Source organism: Staurois parvus, unplaced genomic scaffold (genome assembly GCF_062004578.1).
Source record: "Staurois parvus isolate SC_StPar_1 unplaced genomic scaffold, SC_StPar_1.0 ptg000017l, whole genome shotgun sequence".
NCBI classification, from domain to species: Eukaryota; Metazoa; Chordata; class Amphibia; order Anura; family Ranidae; genus Staurois; species Staurois parvus.
Genome location: NW_028317813.1, coordinates 11013476 through 11035695, shown reverse-complemented (window position 1 = coordinate 11035695; position 22220 = coordinate 11013476). Strand labels below are relative to the sequence as shown.

Below are 22220 nucleotides of genomic sequence, written 5' to 3'. Positions count from 1 at the left end.
CTAAGGTCCCCAACTCGCATTCATACATACATACTAGGGACAATTTAGACAGGAGCCAATTAACCTACCAGCATGTCTTTGGAGTGTGGGAGGAAACCGGAGTACCCGGAGGAAACCCACGCAGTCACAGGGAGAACATGCAAACTCCAGGCAGGTGGCCTGGGGTTGGGATTCGAACTAGCAACCCTAGTACTGCCAGGCGGAAGTGCTAACCATTTAGCCACCGTGCTGCCCATACAAAGAACACAGATCTCGCCTCATCTCCACTACCCTCCTGATCTTTAGAATCCCTCCATGAGCAGTCAGAGTACAGGTCATTATAAACATGTATATTTAGCAGACCGAAACGGGGCAAATAAGAGAAGCTCATTGTTAGGGGTTTATATAGACTTTCCTCTGGGTAGCTAGCTTGTGCATCCAATGGCAGCATCTACAAACAGATGCAGACTGTAACCAAGAGTAATCTGCTCTCTGGAACTTAAAGCGGAGTTCCACTCACCCTGTCAAAAAATAAAAGTCAGCCGCTACAAAAACTGTAGCGGCTGACTTTTAAAAAACAGCCACTTACCTGTCCCTCGGTCCCATGGTGTGTCCCCCCGCAGCCCGTTTCACCAGCCGTCCTGTTTTCCAGGAGGCTCGCATCTTCAGTGTGGGCACCTGACTGTGCTAGCTTGCGGCTTCACAGCTGGGTACCCACTGCGCATGCACGAGCAGTGCTGCGCTTTGTAAATGGTCCTGTACTCTTCTGGGACCTGTCACGTGTCCCAAAAGACCACAGGGAGGGAGGACACCTTCCGTTTCTGATCGCCTAGGCGATCGGACCGGAAGTGGGAGCGGGTACCTGTCAAATTTGGGTACCCGCCCCCCAAAGGTGTCAATCCTTAATAGGAAGCGGGGGAAGCAGTCCTTAAAGCGGAACTTCCCCATTTGGGTGGAGCTCCACTTTAAATGTAGCATTCCAAGTACAAACCTGACTACCACCAATTGTGATTGAAGATACTGTATATAATCCAAATACTGTATTTAACTCAATGATGTGCAAATGTAAATCCAGTAGATGAGCCCTAACCTGGCTCCGCCTAAAATTAGAACATGAACCATTGTTCATGGACTCCCTCTCCCTTACACACTAAATAAAAATGTAAACATATTTATATAAAACAGCCCTCAGTTATAGTTTCCCTTTAACGAATGTTCATGCCATACACCCACAAATATGCAACTAAGAAAAGTTATTTGGAAAAATTACAATCAGCCTTAACACTTCAGGAAAATAGCGTCCATAGAAAGTATGTTGCTACACTGGTACCTTTAATCTGAAAAGGGAAGGAAGACCCAGGGAAGCCTTAATCTGTGTCTGAACTGCAGACGGTTCACACTATCACACAGCAATGTAATAAGCTGTACTGAAGAAATATACCAGAAAAGAAGAGAAACAATGAAGAATGTGGCTTTATATACAATGCAAAGCAAATCTTTTGCAATAATGTAAGGTGAAGTTGAATGAAAATGGTAAAACTAGAATTTAAGCTAAATTGTTAAACTGCGGCAGCAGTAAATATTTCTATAATACTTTATGTGCCATTTTGCTACCACCAGATATGTCAAGACAGAAACCAGAGAATAAGAATGTTGGTTAGGGTAGCCATCTGGATAACCAACTGTTCTGAAAATAGTAAAGATTCAACAATACCTTGTGAAACTCGCACAGCTGGGAATTTGCATTTCTCATAGCTTGGTTGCAGTTGGCACAGATTCTCTGAAACTACACACGAAATAGAACTGCAAGGTTTCCATACAAAATCTGTATCAGACTTTTGCTGTCTAGCAAATTCCCCTTATAGATGGGCAAGCATTAAACTACACAGAAATCACAACACGGCTAGACATCTACTTTATGATAGCTCAGATTACATAAACATTTCAGCAATTTTGTTTTTGCGTTTCTCATATAATGAGCAAAGGTTACAAAGTATGGGATTTTTCTGCCATTTGTAACACCATCGGGAAACTTTCCCCCATCAGGAAACTTTCCCCTCACTCCTTGTGTTGTTACTGTGATAAACACTTTTACATACAAAAGGAGATGGCAAAAAATTAAAACCAATTACCAGGATTTTACCCTGTCAACATTATGGCATCTCCTTTTGCTTCCCATCTTTTCTAAGACTTCATGCACATGGAAACATAGCAGTTTTGTGTGCTGCAGAATAAAATCCTCAATGCTATCCTGCCCACGGGGAGCTTCACATGCCACGCACAGTCAACAATACTCTTGCACGGTTGTACACTTTCTTTTGCAGGCATTTTAAAATAGCAATGACAGTCTCATGCAAGCTTCATATTCCACATTTTGGATTGTGGGAGTGGGTGGAGTTGCTGCATATAGGCATTGCCAAGAATGATATCTTTTTGATTGATGCCCCAGGCTGTGCTCATGCGAGCAAATATAGTACTGTTTGCAAGGCAACGTGACTTCATGAAGTGCAGTGGTGTGTGCATTTATATTTAAAGGCAAATGTATGTATTTATTTCTTGCATGGAGTGGTGAAACCCTATCAGGTATGTATTTACTGTGTGTACCCACCCTCTGTCCAGATAACCGAAACAGAAAGGAAGATAAAAATTCATCATTATGAGTTGTCAGCAGAACGGGGGAAAACTGGTGCACAAATGTTTCCTCTCACTCCTTGTTGCATCTACGGGACAGGAAGTAAAATCTCCACAAAAGGAAAGAAAACAATAAAACTATTCCTTTCTACTCTATAATTTTAATAAAAGACAACGCTTCGAAGACACACACACACACACACACACACACACACACACACACTTAATTCATTAATAGAAATAATACTCCTCTTACCCTCTATCAACAGCACAATATGACCAAATTCATGCCTAGAATGGTTAGGACAACTTTTTTAGAACATTTAGGAAAGGGTACAAAAAAAAGAAAAAAAAAAAAAAAGTAAATCTACAAACACAAAAAGTCCTATTTAAGAAAGTACGCGATTCCTTTCACGGCAGTCAAAATACCATAATTCGGGAAACTAGAATGTTATGCTACAACTTTAAAAAGATGCCTATAGAAAGTACAAAAACAAACAAAAAAACTGATTCGGCCCAAGATATTGGCTTTAAATGAGATTTGGGAAGAGAAAAAAATATCTTTAAATAATTTGTCAGTGTAGTCTTAACAGCATGCTTCCACATGTCACCCTCCCTTTCAATGTAACACAAGACTTGCCTTTTAATTAAAATAAATGTCAGCCTCCTTAGAAATGTCAAACATTAATAGTTTTTTTGGCTGATGAGCGGAAATCAAGGAGTCCGGATAACATGGTTGTCTGACTGCCATCTCGTACAAAAAGGACAAACAAACATTATTAAAAGACATTAAAAAACCTTCAAGCTGGAATTATTAGAAAACTAACAAACAATGAAGCTACAGCAAAAAGGTGTAAACCATGAAATTTCAAGCCAAATATAAACACTGCACATTACTTACCAGAAGTAGTAATTGCATTTAGGCAAGAAAGCAAACTTTGGTTCAGATGTACTTATGAAACATACCATGCAGTATATGAGGCTGAAAGCAGTTTGGAACCAGAAGAAATCTACAATGTAGGGCAGCAGGAATGGATATGGAAAATATTTTGGTTTTTGGTAGATGCCTATATGATGAATCATTCACGGGCACCTTCACCAGCACAATCTTTGCTTGACAGTTCACCTCCTGGACCACACTTGGACTTGTACTATTAATCTACAAATACTGTACAAAAAAATAAAAAGCCACCCCCACCCCAAAAATCAAAACAAAAAAAACCCATAACAGATGACCTAGAAACTCAGCTGCAAACCTGCTACCATAGTAGCCAGGTTATGAGATGCAGGTGGGTGATGCACACTGTCGTTTACCCAAAATGAATAGGATCCGCAGTGGATGAACTATACAATAGTAGGGCTAGGTTCACACCTATGCAGTTTGCATTTAATCTATTTCTGCAGTACTTTTTGTGGTGCATTTTTTTCTCCACCTTATCGCTAGGCAGATTAAAACATTAAAATGCATTTCTGCACCATCTCCATTGAAGTCTATTGAACCAAAAACGCAACATTTTGAGTTTAAAAAAAGTCCCTGACTCTTTCCAAAAAACACACCGGGTGAAAAATGCGGAGATGTGAACCTGTCCCATAGGAAATCATGTTAAATGGACTGCTGTGCGTTTCTGCAAAACGCAATGGAAAACGCATAGCTGTAAACCTAGACTAATACCTGTATACAAGTCTAACACCTGCTTGCTTATGGAAGCTATGGATGTAAGTGAATTAACCAGGAAAAACACTTGGTAGTGTGAGCGGTACATAAAATTGCCTGACAAAACGGAAAGACAAACACAATGCAGTCTTCAAGAAATGTGGGTCTGATGAAGAGTGGATTTTTACATAGACCTGTAAGCCTTAAAGTGCAGCTAGATTAATAAACTGTTACTAAAGTCATTTTTTTAAAAATTAAAATAACAATCATGTTATACTTGTCTGCTCTGTGCAACTGTATTGCACAGAGCAGCCCCAATCCTCATATTCTCGGTTCTCCTGGTGGTGATCTTGACTCCTCCCCTTTTTCGTAAGTCCCCAAAGCAAGCCGCTTGCCTTGGGATCACACGGTGTTTGCCTGCTACAGAGCTGTGTTTATGGCCGCGCTCCATAGACACACACACAGTGGAACTTAGCCCTGCCACCTACTTCCTCCTCACTGCATTTGGTTGACAGCAGAAGGAGCCAATGACTACTTATGCTGCTTGAGTGCTGTGTGAAGAGGAAGAGAGGGGAAAAGAGATGCAGCCGTGCACAGCGTTGGATCTATTCTGCTATCTCTTCACCTTCACACAGGGAAGGGGAAGAACAGAGAAATAGAAAACGTTTAACCCTAATGCACGGAATTCATTAAAAAAAGGGGAGAATTTCTTTTTTTTTTTTTAAGTTTTAGTATAACTTTTTTTCCAATTCTGGAAAAGTGTTTATTTTACAGTCTACCAGGTGCTAGTGGCTGTATCGACAAGTAGTCTAAGATAACTGACCTTTACTACCAATGCGATTGTGGGTTTACAGCATTTTATCATGTAACTCACGTGGTTCTCCTCTTTATGTTTAAGCTTTTTCCTTAATGTCTAGATATCCACAGCACAGCTCCTCAGCTTGCAAGTCCATACCCATTCTTGTTTTTACAGCATACAAAGCTCAAAGTACCTTTTAGTGAAGTCATGCAATTCTAGAATGCTTTGTCATGTTCTTAAAATGAAGGGGCACCATCCCATGTTCTTCTTTGTACTTAATAGAACAAGAGTTTCAGGTGAACACAGCCAAGGATGCATGCAATATGCATAGAACTGACTAGATTATCAAATGCAAATTTAGTCAATGCGTTTAAGACTGAACATTGTAGAGCGAAAGTGGAATTTTCAGCAATAGGAGCTGCATTCTTTCAAGAACCACAATATGACTATTAGAATTTATGTCTGAAGGGGGAAAGTCTGTGTTGTATATAACAGGACTGCTCTTATTTTCTGCCAGTGCAGGTTAGACGATGAAAAGGCCACTATATTTAATAGAGCGGATCCTTCTAGTCATTTCAACAAATAAAGGCTGCTGGAAGTGCAAAGTGTGTTATTTACAGGCACACGCAAACAGCGCAGTTTCTTTTGTCAAAAGAAAGCAAACACAAGCTAAAAAAAACAAAAACAAATGCAAGCTTTTACAATGCACTAAAAAATTATAGATGTTGAGTTATTGATTGCTGTGCACAAATCCATCACCTTCCATTCAACTCCATTATAAAAGAGGAGCTAGTAATCACAAGAGGTTCTCCAGGACAAAATGATCTGGTATGTCCCTCAGGCTGCTGACAGTTGTGTAAAGCCTTGCCCCTTAACACCTTCAAGATGCAATGTGCATAACAAACACAACACCTCCTAAACACTTGAGTAATAGTCCAGATTACAAAAAAAAAAAAAAAATCATCATCTATTTCCAATCATGCATCTAAAATGGTGTACTGAAATGAAAATTCTGGCGCCGTAACTGAAAATTCAGGATGCACTTGTCCGAAACAGATAGTTTTTAAAAATTAGTATACTTTTCAAATGTAATTTTTTGTGGAAAAAAAATACACTTTAGATATATATATATATATATATATACACACACACACACACACGCACACACACATATACATATCATATATATACACACACACACAAACACACACCATTTTTTTGTAATATAAGAAAGATGATGTTACGGCGAGTAAATGTCATGCTTCAAAATTGCTCACGCTCATGGAATGGCGTCAAACTACGGTACATAAAAATCTTCATGAGTGATGCTTTTAAAATTTCTACAGGTTACTAGTGTAAAATTGAAGAGGACTAGTATTAGTAATTCGTTATATCGTTCGTGGCGATATCTCACGTGTGGTTTGTACACCGTCTACATATGTGGGCGTTGCCTATGTATGCGTTCACCACTATGTGCAAGCATGGGGGAATGGGGGCACTTTGAACTTTTTTTAAATTTAATTTTTTTTTTACACTGTCCCTTTAAAAAAAAAAAATGTAATCACTTTTATTCTCATCACATGGAATGCATTCATCTGCTTTCAGAAAATATATACTGTTTGGGGGTTTTGTGTAATCTTTGGGCCTGAAATAATTTTTTAAACGTGTGCAAAAAAATTAAAAAATGGCAGCGAAAGGATTAAAGGATAAGTCCTCTTTTCACTTGGAATAGTAGTGCTAGGACCTTGTAGAAGGGGACATACCCCAAAAGCTTGCCCTGAAAATTGTATGTTAGTTTAAATAAAAAAAAGTATCAACAATAGTACTCAATTTTGTTTCTGCCGCACGTGCACTAATACTGCTACAATCACCTCACGCCATAACAGCAGCAACCCTCCTTGGTCCTGTAGAACAGCTGCATCTCCTTCCAGCTCCCAAAAATCTCTGCGACTTCCCTGTTACATGTTCTGTGCATCATTCTATGGCAACACAGATATTTAAAGGAAAATTTGCACACATGCATATCTTCCATTATCCACGGTTACTTATGTGCTACAATAATACCATGGCATCAATACCTAGATGTCACTGGATCCAAAATCTATGGACGAAAAAGGATGATAGCACTCAGAAAGATTAGTACATCTCAAGCCAAAAGGTTTTAGAGCTCATTCACACCATGGTGCAGCATCACGTGCAGATTTTTTTCTGCACATGGATCTGCAACGTGTATAAAACCCAATGAAGTGCGCATGAAAATGGATGCCTCTGCAAGTGAATTCTGTGCGTCAGTTTCCATTGGTTATTTTGCACGTATGGTGTGAACAAGGCCTTAATGTTTTGGATAAAGTGCATCAGTATTTTATTGATGTCCGGGTCTTTGCTGGAGAGATTCATCCTTTAGTAATTTTGCCATCACTGTCTCCGTTATCAGGACAAATGTAAAGCACTGTATATATCACAAACAACCCTGTTTTAGTGTTAAAATGCAAGTAGTGTAAGTACCTGCTAAACCCCTATGTACAGCAAAGTTTAAACTGGCAGAGGGAGGCAGCCAGTTGTCCTGCATTACTTACTGATAGGAGACAAGTGTAGAGAGATGCGCTCATCAGTCTGCTGCTTCCCCTCACACTCTCCTGTTACAGGCTGGGGGAGAGATGTGAGCTGTGACTGTAATTTAAAGTGAGTGTAATTTAAAACTAAAACTGTTTAAGAATACATGCTCGAATATAATTTTTTTTTCTCAAACACAAAAAAGTCCTTTCTTTCTATTGCTCTCAGCCTCCTCTAAATCTTGTTCTTGCTGGTGTGATTTGACTCTCAGTCAGAGGTTGGCTACGCTTGTTGTACATGGTCCCACTGTATGTAGGAACTTAGTCACCCTCTTTTGCTTGCTCCCATGATGAACTAAGGGCAATGGACTATGGGATTTGTAGTGTGCACAGAACAGTGCACAGGACCGCAACTAACAAGCACTGCTTGTTCAAACCAAACTGAAGTGGGGGGGGGGGGGGGGGGGAGAAAAAGCTCATAAACTCATGGAGAACATTACAAGGAGGCAGAAAAATCACAGAAATAATGTCATGAAAAATAGATTACGGTGCCATTAAGTAGTGGATGTGTATGGAATATTTTTGGAGAATAGGGATATTAGGGTCACTTTTTCTTACCCCACCCATATATATTTTGTGATATTTTCTTTTACACTTTTATTTCAACTGTTTCATAGTCGGATGTTGGGAGGTCCTCATAACAACAATGTCCCCGATGTGATAGTTTTTGTATCTCTGTACTATGGGTGCAAAGAACTGTTATGAAAAGACCCCCTGGGGCGGGGTCATTATTGCTTCTGGAGAGAAGTTGATTGACATGGGGGGCTCTGTGGTTTTCATATCCAGTGGCCCTGCAGTAGTTAACATAATGAAGTGGAAATTGGACTTTACCTGCAGCAAATAAAAATTAGGTCTCTTGCCTGTCAGATCTGTGTAAATTTCAAGACTGGATGGATAAAAATACTAATTCACCGGCACGTAAATTAGCTCCCTTATGTGCACTTCAACTGTTTATTTAGCCATTTGCCTGTAGTTTTGCTACAGAGGGAACCAGAAGAATGGTAGTTGAAAATTTAAAAACAAATCAGAAATGGTAGACTATTTACTACTGAACATGCAAAAAACTATTGAAAACTTGCAACAAGTTTATAGGACAGGTTCTGACTTCAGTAGCTGCGATGTTGGTTCATTGTCCGTAACTTTTTTTTTTAATCAAAAGTAAAGTCAGATTTGCCCTGAAGCGCAGCTGCTATTTTTTTTTTCTTGCAGATTCCCAACAACGGCTCAATCACATGGCACAGAAGCCTGTAGAGTGTGCAAGAGCCAGCTGTTTGTGTGTCCAGAGCAGCGTAGAACTGCATGCAGGCAGTCTATGTTAGTCAGTGCAGATGCAATGGCTGTACAGACATCGGAGTTTGACAGGCATGCAGGGGAGGGCCCTGAATTCACACTGGCGGGAATCAAAAAACTAGAGCAGACAGAATCTGGAGTATATGTGCATGACAACCAATCAGTTTCAGCATGTTAAGGTTTGCAAATGAAAGATTGACTGGGTACCTTTCACATCTGGTTCAGATTTTGGCTGCTCTAGTTTTGATAAATTCCCTTCACTGCCCGCATTCGGGCTGAGCAATTATCCTAGAAAACCTGCCAAACTCGAATGTCCATACGGCCTCCGTGCCTCAATTTACTTACAAACATCGCCTGCAGACCAGTCCAGAGACAGGCTTTTGAATGCTGTACGGGCCTCTGCGCTTGTGTGAATTAGCCCATAAAGTGAAAACAAGTATTAAAAAATAAATTATTTATACAATTGTGTTATAGATGTCAATGGGAGTACTTGAAAATTAGCATTTTTCTCCGGGGACTAAGGTTTGCCTCTCACTGCATAAGTACTTTTTCTCAGCGCACTCTGCCCACATACCATCACAACGCAGTGGTATGAACTGGACACATAGAAGACAAGGCATTTTGCCTTGTTCATAGCTGCCCAACGCAGTCCCACCGTATCTGGTGTGAAAACAAACCCTGAATATGCCTAAAAAAACCTGCAAAACTGCACAGAGCAATTCCAAAATTGCTTGTACAAGCTCACATTCAGGTGTAAATTCAGCCGAAGGCCATTTCACGCTGATGTATGATTTACCTTGAGAACCTTTACACTAAAAGCCAACTTCACAAAGCTGAAATATAGGTTTAAGGTATAGCTGACACACGAACGCCCACATTTTTTTTTTCTTTGAGTGGCTCTGGAGGCGAGCTTTTCCTTTCAATTACAAATACATTTACTAAACTATTTTACATCACGACAGCATTATAAAAGGGTCAGCTATTAACAAGAAGTGCAGGCTTCACACTGCTAGCAGGTGTCAAAGAGTGTGATATGCCTTTTAACACCTTCCCACCCTGCCTATAGCAGAATGAAGGCCAGGCGGGCCACTCGCTATTGTGACTGGGCGTCATATGAAGTCCTGTCGAAACTAGCCGCTCACAGGGCCGCGCACTGGCGTCATCTGTCAACGGCTGTGTCCACAGGACACAGCCGATGACATATCACTACACTGGCCCGCTGCCAGTATCATGTGGCCGCTGTGACCAATCACAGCAGATTACATGTCAATTGTATACAATGGATGGCTTCCTGACATGCCATCCATTGTATACAATTGTGTTGTTAGCTGTGATTGGTCAAAGCAATCACATGATACAGACTGGGCCATTCACAGCCCATCTGTATCATGTGATCAACTTTGCCCAATCACAGCTAATCACAACAAAAGATTGAATGAATCCGTTCCATTCAATAACAATGATTACAAATATCAATACAAACATTGGTATTAGCAATCATAATGTGTTAAAAAAAAAAAAAATCCCGATCACTTGCCCAGCGTAGTTCAATATTACTCTGGTAACACTGTATTGCTTTGGTCACAGTGTGTTGAAAAAAAAAAAGTAAAAAACAAAATAATGTAATAAAAAAAAAAAAATACAAATTAAATTATTATTTTCACCAAATAAATGTAGCAGAATACATTTTGACCTAAATTTATGAAGAAATGTCATTTATTTGCAAAATTTTATAACAGAAACGAAGAAAAGTGTGTCTTTTTTTAAAAGTTTCCGGTGTTTTTTGTTTTATTTAGCAAAAAATAAAAAACTCAGTGGCGATTAAATACCACAAAAAGAAAGCTCTATTTGTGTGAAAAATTGCTAAAAATTGAATATGGGTACAGTGTTACATGACCGCGTAATAGTCATTCAAAGTGCGACAGTGCTGAAAGCTGAAAATTGGCCTGGGCAGGAAGGGGGTATAAGTGCCTGGTATTGAAGTGGTTAAAGAAGAATTCCAGATATGAATATTTCAGTTACACTGAACCAGTTAGTACCAATGTAATCATGCATATACCATACCATATACCTGTGCAATCCCCCTAAAAGTACCATCTGAACGGCGCATGGTGTCAGAAGCCAGTTTTGTAGTAGTCGTGTCTACTACAGTGATTTCAAGCTTCCAGGGTTGTTCCACAGGTATGGCATATGCATAGTCACATTGGTCCAAGCAGAACACAAATATCTTAAAGAAGAATTTCAGGTATAGATATTTTTACATAGTTACAAGTATTTGTTTGCTACAACTGAGATTAAATTACTATAGTTCATAGGTTACCGAAAGCAGCTTCCAGCTACAAGTGTCCAGTAACTTTAACCTTGTAGTTACTAGTGGAATTACAGATAACAAATGTGTGGTTGTGTTAGTTTTCTTTTTCTTCAGGCTTTTTCCTTAATTTTTGCCTGGTGATTTGCCAGTAACACACTCCCTTATCCTAGGGTCACAACAATCACACACTTTACTATATCTTTGTAGGCACAGCTCTGTCACCCTAGAAAGTGTTAGGACTACACAACACTTCCACTGTTCCCACTTCTATAACATAGTGGTGGTGATTTGTAGGTGAATTGGTCAAGGATGTCTTAAACAACACTGCAGTTTTCTCAGGACACAACTGAACTTCTGGCAGCCAAACTCATATTTTCAAGGATGGCATTCATTTACTTACTACAATATACAGGTTGTTTATCTGGTCATCTGTTGCTAAATAAGCCAGCTCTATGTTGCTTAGTGTGCCTCGTATGCCATAAAATAACAAAATGCATATTTTGTAACATTCAGAGCGTCACTGGACAGAAGAATTTTCCAGCTTGCTTAATAAAGACTGAGGAAGGCAGGGTCTGAAGGGATCAATGCTGTGCTTTCCACAGCCAGTCACCCACCGGGTCTGAACAGCCATTCACAGGCGATTACAAATGGATTTCCTCTGATCTTCTTATTTCGTTGGCACTTTTAGTTTTCTTTGTTAGTTCTGAGTTATTGACAGAGCAAATCTGATCTGTGATTTAGATGTTTAGGACACAAATAGTTACATGGAGACAAAGAGCAGAAGTAATGGAAGTAGTAAGAATTCAAACTCCTATTCCATTATAGTCATGATTCAAGCCAGAGTTTTACATCTGGATGAATTGTACTAATCCTTTCCAACTCAGGGAAATTATGCTATAAATAAGAATCCCAATCCAAACTTGACACCATAGCTGTAATGTATTAGCCTAACCCATATAAATTGTAAATCCTCACACTAACACTGTTAACTCTCTCAATGAAAATGTAGCAAGGGCAGCTTCTAAGAGCTTTAGGTGTGACAGACCATCTTTCAACATCTTACAACCTCACTGTAAGTTACACCAGCGTCTTCCAAACAATAGCAATCTTACACCGATCACTTGTGAAATTAGAGAACACTGAAGCAGAACTGCAAGGGAAAAAAATTGTGCTGTGTACAAATGGGATGCCTTTAATCTGGGTTCAAACTGGTGCGGTGGCTCAAATTGCACCACACAGAAAATCGCATGACTGGCACAGGAATGTGGTGCGGCTCCTGTGCGAATCACATGTGATGTTCCGCACCGCATCAGTGTGAACCCGGGCTTAATGATGCTTATTCTAGATCCAGATTAATGCTACAGGTAAAAATCATAGGGATCGATTTACCAAAGGCACACTTACTCCATGAGGTGAAACTTCACTTTGCAAAGAATACCCAATCACATGCAAGGAAAAAAAAAACCCCAGCATTTATGCACATGACTGGATGAAAAATCAGCAGAGCTTCCCCTCATATCTAGAGCAACTGTATTTATGGGTGTACTTGCCGTGCACAGTGTATCTGCCTTTAGCAAATCAACCCCATAGTGTCAATAATGCCATAAACAGCCAGCACTGCGGGCACGCGAGCTATAGCTACCATAAAATGAAAAATTCTTGATTGTAAAGCTCACTTTTTTTTTTCTTTCAATATAGACACTAGGATTGGTTTACTGCATGAATGTAGGCAATTCACTGAGCAAGGCAAATTTTTACTTTGCAAAAATAATTTTTACTTAGCTTAAATGAAGGAGGTGAGGTGGTACAAGCAGAAAATGTTTTCTTTTTAGCATAATCACGATCGGGTATTATTATTATACAGTATTTATAAAGCGCCAATAGTTCGCTCAGCGCTGTACATTACAAAGGGGGACAGAACATGTGACAGAACAATACCAATACAATGCAAAACATGAGGGGATTGAGGGCCCTGCTCTTTTGAGTTTACAATCTAGGTATTCTTAGCAAAGTGAATTTTTGCTTTGTTTCACTGTATTCACCAAGCCAAGTAAAAATTTACTTTTTAAAGTGAAATTAGGAACTGAATGCATGTCTACCAGTATCAACAGGCATTTTTCTGTACCTGAAGGGTTTTTAAAATGGATAAAGCATGCGCAAGTGTGCATTTACTGCAGATATGTACTTTTATCACTATTATTAATTTTGCCTCAACATACCTTTTAATAAACCCTCATTTACATACAAGGTATAGTAGCCTTCTGAACAGTCAAGTTAGCTATTGATGACCACATCTCCTCAGAATACTTTGGAGTATGTTTGCACCCAATCTGACTACACTTTTCACATACTGGGTGGGCTTTTTTTTATTTTTACCAAACCACCATGATTATGCTTCTGACTCTTCACTGATGCATGATAAGCATAAACCTTAGGGTGAGATTATTCCAGGAAAAACGTCTTGAAGGTAACACAAAGTGTACACTATTATCACATTACAGTCATTGTCATCCTCTGAAATATTTTTTAAATACCAGGTTACAGTATATGTGAAACAGCACAAAACACTACAGGATAAATTTGGTGATTTATTCATAAATCATTTGCAACTCTAAATACTTTTTTCTTGACCCAAAGCTGGAGTTACACTGAAAGATAATCACTATAATCTATACGTTATGTAAATGAATAACCGGTATTGGTTTAAATGCCCTTATATTTATCTTGCCTAGATAAATAGGTCAGTGGATGCCAGCCAAGATTTCAAACAACATAAACCTTGTTTGTGGTCAATGAATGCAACAAATGCGTAAGTAAGAGGAAAGGAGTAATGAGCCAACCTGAGATTACTGCTATCATTTACTGCTTATTACAACATGCTGTCAAATAATATTATCAGATCTGTAAAGGATGGGGCAAAGGACTAAATCTAAATCATATGTGCCAAAAAGCCACTCAAAACACCTCTCCCCCCAGAAAAAAAACTTAGCGTTAACATTTATATTAAAAATTACTGTTTAATAAAGAGGGTTCAGATTTGCACAACACATTGTTCAGTGGAGGCAAAAAAAATTGAGCTCAGTTTAAAATGATATTCCTGTAGGCCAAAGGTGGCTTTCCTGAAGCCTGACCAGAAAATGTCCATTGACAGATTCGGCACCAGTATCTAAGGAGGGAGTACTCTCCTTCTCACATACAACCATGCATGCGTTGTGCGCTCATTCTGCCCGACAGCAGCAGATCTCACCCACTGCTGTGATAGCAGGGGGAGGAATAGTACAATGTGCATTCGCTTTTGTATATCAGATGGAGGGCGCTTGTTTCTAAAATTCTGGAGGCGCTCCTTAGATACTTGGGCTTGCTCAATGGTTCTCGTGTCCAAGATTCTGGCATAGGACATGGCAAATCTCTCTCAATGGAAGTTTTCTCACCAGACTTTAGGGAAGTCACCTTTGTCTTACAGGGATATCACTACAAAATAAGATTTTTTTTTCTAAACTAAGCAGTGTTTTATTAAGTACTAAGGCCCCTTAAATATACAGTAAATGTTAATACAAGGGTGAACAGACTCTTGCTACCCAAGCCAATTATGACATTTTTCACATACATATTAAAATCAGCATTTTTTTTTAAATCAGCAATTTAGAGCCCCAAACATTTCCTGAAAGCAGAGGACTTGGAGAATAAAATAGTGGATGTTGCACTTTATGTCACACGATATTTGAGCAGTTGTTTTTTTTAAATGCAAATTTTCATGAAAAAATACACTGAAAGAGGAGTTCCGGCCATTTTTGTGTTTATTAAAAGCCAGCAGCTACAAAAACTGTAGCTGCTGACCTTTAATAGACACACACTTACCTGTCCCAGGGTCCAGCAATGTGCTCAACCGCGCCGTCCCTTCTCTCCATTGCGCCCGATCTCACAGACTGTGAGCAACAGGCTGTGAAAGCTTGCGGCTTCACAGCCAGGTGCCCACTGTGCATGCGCAAGTGACACTGTGCATCCTGATTGGTCCGGCAGTCTTCTTGGACCTGTGAATGATCCCAGGAGACTGTGGGAGGAAGGAGGGGGCCAAGATTCCGGCTCACTTTGCTGCACCGAACTTAGCCAGAAATGGGAGCAGGTACCTGTCAAAACCAGGTATCCGCTCCTCGCCAAAAAGTGCCAAATATGGCAGTGTAAGGGGGGGGGGGGGGGCTGGAGGCAAACACTTTTGGGTGGAACTCCGCTTTAAATTTATTCTAGTGCACACAACACAATACCCAATACTTTGGTAACATATAAAAGATGATGTTGCACCAAGTAAATAGATACCAAACGTGAAGATTTTAAAATTTTGTATGCCTGTGAAATAGTATCTCCAAAGGCGACACTTTAAAAGCTTTCACAGGTTACCAGTTTAGACTTAGTGATTCTAAAGACAGAATATTATTTTTTTTTACCTTACTGCATTCTAGCCCGATCTCGATTCAGCGATGTGCTTGGCACTCTCACTCCTCATTGGCTCAAATACAGCAGGAAGAGCCATTGGCAGGGGTGGAGCCCAGAGCGCCAGCAAGGGACCTGAGAAGTGTAAGATTGTGACTGCTCTGTGCAAAACCATTACACAGAGCACGCAAGTATGACATTATTTTAACCAAAAAACAAACCATTGATTATCATGTTAAATGGGAGCCCTGGTGCTAAAATTATTGCTCTTGCTGTTTGCAGCGATACCTCACGTGTAGTGCAATCACAATTTACATATGCATGCTTACATTTCTGCGTAAGCACAGAGGACATTACTTTTTTTTTTTTAATTTAATTTTTTTCACACTTTCATTTTTTATTCATCTTGCTATCACAAGGGGATGGACAAAAGTGAATGGGCACGCAGAGCCACAGCTCAGGAACGCACCTGCGGGGGTGCCCCCATAGCAAGCGGCTTGCTGTAGGGTCACCTGACAGGAGGGAGGGGCCAGGAGCGCTGGTGGGGGTACCTGAGAAGAGGAGGATTGGGCTGCTCTGTGCAAAACCACTGCACAGAGGAGGTAAATATGACATGTTTGTTATTTAAAAAAAAACAAAAAAAAAAAAAAACAAGAATTTAGTGTCACTTTAAACCAAGATCAGTTTGATCAGATGTTTGCTGGGCCAATAATGACCAGTAGACAAACAACCAAAACCAGAAGTAACAAAATCCTTGTTGCTTTTCCATTTGTTACAGAGGAAGGGGACAAATGGATTTTCCAATTTCTCCTCAGTCAGCAGCCAGCACAATTGTTTGCAGCAGTCCTGGAAACAGAGAATTTTATACAACTAGAGTGCCTATATATGGATCGAATTTTGGTCCACGTATGGCCAGCTTATTGCTTTCCATGAAGTGAATTTAAGCTATTTTGATGAACCACAATGTAAGTGTGGGAGGAGATTCCTATTTCCAGAGTTTTGGTTAAGCACTGTGGCTGTATTTACCAAGTGAACCAGTGCTTTTTTGTTTTTTTTATAGCTGTATTTCAGGAGATCTTAGTGGCACAGCATGTAACTGGCTAGGTCTGTAACCAAGTCAAAGTCAGTGAGCTGTTTAACTACTTGCCCTCTAGAGGATTTACCCCCCCCCCCCACCTTCCTAACCAGGCCATTTTTTGCAATACTGCTGCATTACTTTAACGGACAATTGCACAGTCATGCAACGTTGTACATAAATTAAATGTATGTTCTTTTTTTCCCCACAAATAGAGTTTTCTTTTGATGGTATTTGTTCACCTGTGCATTTTCTATTTTTTGCGCTATAAACAAAACAAAAATGACAATTTTGAAAAAAAAAAAACCCATAATTTTGGACTTTTTGCTATAAAACATATCCAGTAAAAAAAAAAAAAATTAACATTTCTTCATAAATTTAGGCCAAAATGTATTCTGCTACACGTCTTTGCTAAAAAAAAAAAAAATCCCAGCATGTGGAAATTAATTGGTTTATGTGAAAGTTATAGCATCTACAAATGGCAGTATATATACACTGGAATTCTTTTTTTTTTTTTCTTTTTTATACTAGTAATGGACTTATTGCGGGACTGCGGCAGGCATTCTGACACTGGGGGGAACTGCCACTGATATCCCTAGTGACACTAATACAGTGATCAGTGCTAATAAAAAAACACTGCCAATGTACTAATGACACTGGGCAGTAAGGGATTAACATCTGGGGTGATCAAAGAATTAACAGTGCGCGGTGTGTGATTTACTAGGGAGACAAGCTTTGTATTGCTCTGCACAGCAGTATAATACAAAGCAGCCTGTTTGTGCTGAAAGGGGAGAGATCTAGGTTTACATACAGACCTCTACCGTCAGCTCCCGTCTGGAACCCAGTGATTGACATGCTGAGGAGCCAATAGCAGCACGGGTAGGAAGCGCACGCCTCCTACCATGAAAAACGAAATCACGTAAATATACACACACACACACGATTTTGTGCATCCCAGCAGCCCTGTAGCAGTACATCTGCTATAGGGTGGTCAGGAAGTGGTTAATAGTTGCCCTGACTTGGTACCCTCTTTGCATTCCCAGCAAGTATTCACTGCCTTAGGGTAAATTTTTGCCAATATTGCTGAAATCCTTATAACAGCGATTAAGAACCTTGTAGCCCAAATCCTGATATTTTCTCAAAATGGAATAGTGGGCAAAGTACAGAATATACGCAAGTCCCAGCAGGAAGGGTGATACAAAAGACTTGGAAGGCTGGAGTATCAGCTTGTCAGCAGCCGAGACCATATGAGACCACTGACTCCAGGCAAAGAATTTTGAAAGAAGAGTTAGGGTGGGATAAAATACCATGCCGAATCAAACTGGCTAGGTAATGAGTTAGATGTTAGTTAGATGTTGGAGCCTCCACTTATCCAACAGGGGGTCAAACACAATCAGAGGTCCAAGGTACAGTTGTGTCCAAAATTATTCAACCCCCACTGAAATTGAGTGTTTTGGCCAGTTTGACATTGCTTTTGATCATTCAGTCATCTTGCTTACATTTACATTAAAGAGGCACTTGTAGGTCAGACAAATATAACATAACAGTTATAATGAAATAACCACAAATGTCTTTTCTGTGCTCACAGCATTATCAGTTTTATTCAACCCCCAAGTGACATTCAATCTTAGTACTTAGTACAGCATCCTTTTACAGTTATAACAGCTTTTAAACGTGAAGCATAGCTTGACACAAGTGTCTTGCAGCGATCTACGGGTATCTTCGCCCATTCTTCATGGGCAAAGGCCTCCAGTTCAGTCACATTCTTAGGCTTGCGCACTGCAACTGCTTTCTTTAAGTCCCACCAGAGGTTCTCAATCGGATTTAAGTCTGGTGACTGCGATGGCCACTCCAAAATGTTCCAGCCTTTCCTCTGCAACCATGCTCTAGTGGACTTGGAGGTATGCTTGGGATCATTGTCCTGTTGAAAGGTCCAACGTCTCCCAAGCCTCAGGTGTGTGACGGACTGCATCACGTTTCCATCCAATATCTCCTGGTACTGAAGAGAATTCATGGTACCTTGCACACGCTGAAGCTTCCCTGTACCTGCAGAAGCAAAACAGCCCCAAAGCATGATTGACCCTCCACCATGCTTCACAGTAGGCAAGGTGTTCTTTTCATCATAGGCCTTGTTCTTCCTCCTCCAAACATAGCGTTGATCCATGGGCCCAAACAGTTCTAATTTTGTTTCATCAGTCCACAGAACACTATCCCACAACTTTTGTGGTTTGTCCACATGGCTTTTGGCATACTGCAGTCGACTCTTCTTATTCTTTGGAGACAGCAAGGGGGTACGCCTGGGAGTTCTGGCACGGAGGCCTTCATTACGCAGTGTGCGTCTTATTGTCTGGGCTGAAACTTCTGTACCCACATCTGACAAATCTTTTCTCAGTTCCTCAGCAGTCACACGGGGACTTCTCTCCACTCTACGCTTCAGGTAGCGCACAGCAGTCGAAGTCAGCATCTTCTTTCTGCCACGACCAGGTAGCGTTTCAACAGTGCCCTTTGCCTTGAATTTGCGAATGATGCTTCCTAAGGTGTCTCTTGGTATGTTTAACATCTTTGCAATCTTCTTATAGCCATTGCCCTTCCTGTGAAGAGAAATCACCTCTTCTCTTGTCTTCCTGGACCATTCTCTTGCCTTCACCATGTTTGTAACCACACCAGTAAATGTCTAGAAGGAGCTGAGTATCACAGTCATTTTAAAGCTGCCTAATTGGTGCTTATTATGCTTGATTGCTGCTCGGTGACATCCACAGGTGTTTTCAATACCTGATGGAAAGCACCTGTATGAACCTCTGTTCTTCAGAGTGGTAGTCTTTAAGGGGTTGAATAATTGTGGCAATGAAGAAACCACATAAGAACCATTTACTACTGTATTACATAAACAATTGATGTCATTTTAGTTGCATTTGGGTAGTTACAACGTCCTTGTAGGATTTGATTCTGAATACAATTCCAAATGTACACTATAGTCCCTAAACCCCTTTACAGCATTGGGGGTTGAATAATTTTGGACACAACTGTATGTTTCAAACCCAAGCTGGAGATAAAATCTTGACGTCGGAACATACCCTTTTGTAAGAGTTGCCTGATTGGAGACAACCTTTAACAGAAAGGAAGTGAGGAAAACATCTGAAACAGGAAACGGACAATAAATTCATAAAGATAATTAAGCATTTCTCTACTTAACTTCAAAAAGGAGAGATCTCCCCACACTTCCTGTCCTGGTGACAATCTTTTTACCAGACAGAAAGTGAAAGAATGTCACCAATGGAGTCCCCAACTGGCAGTACAACCTGACAGGAGTTTCATTCTCTTCCCCACGCTACACCTCATCACACAACAGAAGAGAACTTCTATTATGGGGCCATTCCCTCTTGTGTAAAATTCAAAGTAGGTTTGAACCAGGACAAAAATGCTTCACTTTTAAGATGCAAAATAAATAACTGTATAACTCGTACAGATTTCAAGTTCTGTTCAGAAGCGGGCTTGGGTATCAAGTCAAAAAACATTTTTTGGGGGGATAAAGAGGAGAAGGGATAAAACTGTCAGTTAAATTATTCAAAGCAGAATTTCTCTTCACTTAGTGTATTGGATAAGAAATAGGAGTGAAAGGAAATCTCTCTAAGAGGGAGGAATTACAACTTCGTTATCACTGAAACAGGTGTCCAAACATTGCAAGATTTACCTTCACTTTTTTTTCTTGTGAAAACTGTAAAATTTGGATTTTTCATCGTTTTCTTTCTTAGCAACAGTGCTTTGCAGGACAGACAGAGCTTGAATCTCTGCACTGAAGAAGCGGACATCAATAAGAGTTTGACAGGGGTATTCAGGGATGTTCAATTCTTATCGACCGAGACATGTAGTTCCAGGCGCTGTGCAGGTAGGCTTTTTTTGCCTTTAGCCCTGCTGCGGGCAAGCAGCAGGGCTCACCTATCAGGTGGAAGCAATTGGGCAGCAGCGCTGCCGCCAGATTACTTCCACATAGCCCAGTGTCAGACTCTCCCCCGCTATATGTCCCGGGCTCCACTTGCCCATCTGCGGGCCCGAGACTGGTTCGGTGATGTGGTATAGGGGAGGGAGGAGGAGAGCTGACACATCCGCTCCCCTACCCTCCTTATCCGGAAGTGATGTGACGCCACTTCCGGGTCCCAGTTCGACAGATTCACGGTCATTGAGGCCAGGAAAGAATGTAATGTGGTATGATGTGCACCACATTACATTCAGTGTAGTACAGGAGAGACATGCAGGGTCTTTTAGACCCTGCATGTCTCAAAAAAGAGAACCTGTCACCAAAAATCATCACATAGGGGACTTTTTAAATTAAATTTTTTTTTTTTTTTTAAATGGAAGTTACACCCAAGCATATAACACCCCCAAATTTTTCCAGGCCATTCACATATGTTCGCACGCACAAACATAAAAGCATGCGCTGGGGCGCCTACACATGAAAACGTGGATTGTGATATACATGTTACATATCGCCGCACACACCAGAATGAGAGCAATAATTCTAGCACCAGACCTCCTCTGTACACTACACGGATGACCTATAAGGGGCTTTAAAATGTCACTTATAGAAAATATAGGGTACTAAAGTGTGTTGCCGCTTCACGAGCGCATGCAAATTCAAGGTTTGACATGTTGGATATCTATTTACTCGCTTCAACCTCGTCTTTTATATTTAAAAAAAAAAAATGGATAATTCATTGCTTTTTGTGCCCTAAAATTAATTTAAGTGTATTTTTTACTGAAATTTTGTGTTTCCTAGACCTTTGTGATAATATCGTGCGACATAAAAAATTGGAACTACCGCTATTTTATTCTCTAGAATCTCTGATTTCAGAAAATATACGTTTGGGGGGTTTGTGTCATCTTCAGGCCTAAAACGATTTTTTAAACTTGTGAAAATAATGCAAAAACAGCTCTGGCAGCGAAAGGGATAAAGGATAAGCCCGACACTCCCTTTTCCTGACAAGCAGCCAATCAGTGCTCATTACACTGGAAGGTCTCTCCCTTCCCTGCTAGTCCCCAGGTGCAGTACTGGTCTCCAGTGCTGTCTCAGGCAGGGAGGGGAGGAGGAGATAAACAGCGCAATGTTAGAAATATTAAACGTTTAAGTCGCTATAAAGCCCTTTTGTCTTTAAAAGCCCCCGACATTACTTAAAGCAGATTTAAATACAGTTTTTGTTAAAATTTATGTTTTTTTTTATTAGGACAAGTAGATTGTCACAAGAGACAAGTAGATTGGGACACCGATTTAGTCCCTAGACAAGTAGTTCAAAAATTTCCACACCCCTGGGTATTAATCCTCCCTCCACTCTATCCAAACCTAACAAAAAAGTTTTAGCTAAACACAAAGAAGCATGCATTTTAAACAGATTTAATTAGTTATTTGAATATTGTAATGGTTCTTCAAAACTGAAACCATATTTGGC

The 22220-nt window shown here is 40.2% G+C and overlaps 1 protein-coding gene across 3 annotated transcripts in view; it reads right to left on the bottom strand.

The window, feature by feature from the left end:
* Window positions 1-22220, bottom strand: part of SPATS2 (spermatogenesis associated serine rich 2) — a 142054-nt gene that overhangs the window by 71036 nt on the left and 48798 nt on the right. The window lies entirely within an intron of this gene.